The 4,360-nt window shown below is 31.9% G+C and overlaps 1 long non-coding RNA gene across 1 annotated transcript in view; it reads right to left on the bottom strand.

The window, feature by feature from the left end:
- Positions 1 to 1,371: 1,371 nt before the first annotated feature.
- The window catches only part of LOC106473592, a 10,930-nt gene continuing 7,941 nt past the window's right edge, over positions 1,372 to 4,360 (bottom strand). The window contains exon 3 of the long non-coding RNA XR_001291687.2: positions 1,372 to 3,893. This is a non-coding gene — a long non-coding RNA (uncharacterized LOC106473592). The remainder of the gene's footprint in view (positions 3,894 to 4,360) is intronic.

Raw genomic sequence — 4,360 nt, 5'->3', positions numbered from 1 at the left:
ACTAAAGTTTCGTCGGAACGAAGTTACGGAAAGTTAATTAACAAACGGAGACGTAACAATATGATAAAATGAAGTGGAAGCACCTGGACCTATTTTAGCATTAGAGTTACTTCTATTGTGCTATAGCTGGGAGCAAATACACAGCTTCCAACATGTATGAAATCGATAGTTGTGCAAACAATCTAGATTCCACATAGTGACTGAAGCCAAACTGTTTGCCAAATATACTGATGTGTTAGTACCATGTGGTATGGCTAGATAACTAAAAATTACTATTATATAGATGTAGATAATGTACATCTGATTAAATAGCCTCTGCATAGGCTTCCCTGAAGTACTAGATATATATTAAATGCTGAAAGACAGAATCATACAACCTTCACAGAGAGTATAGTCATTTTTATTAGTGATTGTCATGAGGGTTCTCCAAGGTTCTCTATTGATTTTAGATGGATAAATGCAATGACCCATGTTGATGCCTTCTGCTCCAGCAAACAGATTAATGGATTGTCTGGATGCATTGAAAGGTGCCTGTTGGTTCAACATTTATGGAACTGTCAAATGGACTGGATGGGGTGTGACTTGTCGCAGGTCTCTTTCTGAATAGTTCTGGTTCTCCACATTCATTCATATCCCTTTGTCTTCCAATGTCATTAAGTACAAAGGATATCACCATCTTGGAAATTCTAAATCCTCAATCAGAACACAATATGGCTTAAGAGTATGATTATTTTGTGTTGGAAAAAGCTGTTATATACCCTTTGCGAAAGCGTTCAATTTTGGGTGGCATCACACTATCCATGAAATGGCATATGATTTCAAAATTTACTTTTGATAAATGCATTCCACTGCGACTTTATTTGAGCTGTGGTTGTCACGTGAATTGTTGACCTGAATATTCAGAATTGTTTTAATATAATGTGCTCAATTCTATAGCTTTTGGTGTAAGGCAAAAGATAATTCACAGTATTTGCGTATTTTTTATAAAAAATCAGCAAAGGAATGATGGTGGCACATAAACCTGCCTGAAAAGTCTTAATTCTGCAAAATCAAGTGGTAATAACTTTTCTAAAAAAATATATGCTGATTTTGATGAACATAAAATCATTTTGAATCAAGATATTAAGCTTTTTATACATCATGTTATAGCCTTAATACCATAATACGCAAAGCTAGAACACATTTTGGGGTAGCTATTAGCCACTTAACACAAAAGCCAAGACCTTGTTTTTTTGCTGTTAGACTGGCCATTTGTATTGAGGTATCTTCATAAATGAAAGAACATACAAACACTGCAATTGCGCTCCAGGCTGGTTGGTATATATGCTATTTAAAGTCTTTGATACATTTCATTAAATCATCACCAATACATAAAGAAAACAAAAATTTATGTCATTAATAAGGAAATTAATCCTGCCATATTGCCTATGTTGTTTTACTTCTATCTATACAGATTTGGATCTGAAAAACACTACTATTAGCTACAATAAATAAATGACTTATGGTGTAATGTCATTACAAAAATATTATTTTACAGTATATTTATTCACTTCTGAAACTGAACAAAATTATACATCTTAGACAATTTTATATTAGGTGAGAAATATACAATAGTTACTTTTTTAATACCCTAGCCAATCCTATATCCTTTTTGATAGCAGAATCTAATTCAGCCTGAAAAAAAGAATATAGCAAAGTTAGAGCACAAGATTTGTTCATTGTCAATATGCTAATCTTCTTTAACTTGCTGATTTTTCAATCAATTTTTAATATTTGTGCAAAACTACACAAGGGCTATCCTTAATTCTGAACTGATAGAAAGCAGCTAACCAATAGCACCCATTGCCAATTCTTTGGCTAATCAACAAGTGAGATTTGGTCATTTCTCTTATTATGCACTTGTGGTCCCAAAATGCAGACCATGAACCCTCACATCCATAGTCTGGCACACTCACCACAAATCATGCCCAACTCTACATAAATGTAAAAAATTAAAATACTACTAAATGCTTTTTATTCTGTACATTTAATTCTTTGATGCACTACTATCTTATGGTCTATAATTTATCTACATTTTTCAGTATGCTATAAATAGGATAAAAATCCTTTTGTGTTTGGAGCAGCAAAATATGATCATTACAGACCAAGCATTTCTGCTAACAGTTTATGGCATGCAAATTAAAAAAGTTAAGTAAAGAATAATATTTTCTTTCTCTTTGTTATAAACTCATCCATCAGCCATGAACAGTTTATTAACAAACAATGTCAAAAGTCAGAAAGAGATGAGGGGGTGCTTCTCTGGTGGGTTGGAAAATCTTTTTGATATCTCAGCAAATCAAGAAGGCAGGATGTTCAAATTTTATATTCTTGCTTATAATTGTGCATACATTGTGTTTCTAATTGGTTGGAAACTCCATCAGCCTATCTTAAAAATAAGAAAATTCTGAAGTGGAGAAATTAGAGGTCAGATGTGTCACATGACACAGAAAATTAAGACCGAGATTTTGAAATTAAGAAGATAAAATTTAAATAATATAAATATTTCAAACAGTATGTTTTCATGCCAGATTTATTGAAATACACTAATAATAATGTTGTTTAATTAAATTTTGAATGTAACACTTCAAAAGGTCATGATATGTGCATTTTGACCTGGCTGTGTGGAAAGAGTTAATGTGAAGTAACTGACTCTAATATGTTTCTCTTTTGGTCAGATTTGATTTATTCACTCTCTGCATACATTTCCTAGAAAACTCTTATTGTGGTTTACTTAGATGCTGGTCAAAGAGTTGTGTGCTATAGATTAGTAATGTTTATTTTCCCCCATGCCTTATAGACTGGACTTTCTACTTTAAATTAAGGGCTTGTGCAAAGGATAAACATTTGATTCCAAAACGTTTGTAAATCTTTATGACTTAAAGTTGGACACCTGGTATGAAATATGTTAAAACAAGATTAATCAAATATCTATAAAACAATAACAAACTTTTGTGTTTACCATAAAATCTTCCCTGCCAAAATAAAAATTCATAAATACAGAAGTAATTTTATCGATAAATAAGTACTTGAACCAATAAATATTGTATTACAGAATAATTATGCCTGGAACAAACACAGCAGACCCACATCACTCATTAATTTTCTCTGTGCAAGGCATACCATTAACATTTAATCTAGTAGTATTAAATGTGGACAGATGTGGAAGTATATAATGTCAGTCAAACTTGCAAAACTTAGTCACAAGAAGTAACTATTGTAAACAGTGAATGTTTTTAAATTCATAGTTACAGTCTAACCTCAGTATATTTTCTGTAGAATGATTTTTCTACACACACACACAAAAGGAGGCCTATATAAATGGGTGTGAGAATGTGTGAAGAAATATCGTGTAGCTTGAAGACTGAAAAACCAGCAATGTTATTTTTATTTTACCATGATTGAAACTTTAAACCAAAGTAATTGGGTAGCTAAATATGTACGATTTAGAAAAAGAGCTCTATGTATAAAATATATCAACTGATACAGCATACTAAGGTAAAATCACGTTGATCTTCATGGAGCTGAATGTCAAGAGTTAAATATAACCATTTGTTTCATGCCCTATTATTAAAATTTCTACTGAAAAAAAAGTGGTTGGGGGGGAAGAAAGAGTTCTTTAAAGTATAAATCCACCTAGTTATTTGAATCCACAAACTTTAATGCTGCAATTTTTTACTTTTTTCAACTTAATCTCAGGTGGGTTTCAGAGAAAATGCTAATCTTAGTCTAACTTGTCCTTTATTAAGAATTATGTGTTGTTCCTGTTTTATTTTTTTCTCTAGTTCTTTCTGTAGTCTCTGGCCCTCGTCATCAATTCTGCGTTGTTCCTCCACCATTGCTAACCTTTCCTCTGCCTGAGAGCAAACAAAATAAAGTAACTAAAGTATTTCTCAAACACTATCAGTAAAAGTTACAGGTCTGTATACAAAGCTTCCAGTTACTGATAAATGATCAACTATTTTACTTGTTCAATTTTATTTTTTTTAACCTTTACTAAGAGCAGTAATTTTGCAATGAATAAGATAAACAATTATCTCTATATCAAAACATTATAATCTAATGGTTAGTTTATTACACACAGTAATAGAATTAATTATAAAAACATATAAGTGATACACATACAAAAGTTGATAATGGACCAACAATAATTTATAAGCATGTATATATTGTTGCATCTGCGAGTCACATGACTACAGTGACGCCACTTTTCTAGAACTATCCCGTATCTTGGCGAATGCTCTAGTATTTGCTAGATATAGGGTAGTTTGGTATATATAAGAGGGGACAACGTGATGCGAGAGGATAATGTAATGTCTGTGTA

This window comes from Limulus polyphemus, unplaced genomic scaffold, assembly GCF_000517525.1.
Source record: "Limulus polyphemus unplaced genomic scaffold, Limulus_polyphemus-2.1.2 Scaffold6302, whole genome shotgun sequence".
In the NCBI taxonomy this organism is placed as follows: Eukaryota; Metazoa; Arthropoda; class Merostomata; order Xiphosura; family Limulidae; genus Limulus; species Limulus polyphemus.
The sequence above is the reverse complement of the archived record's forward strand: the minus strand, read 5'-3'. Positions and strand labels throughout refer to the sequence as shown.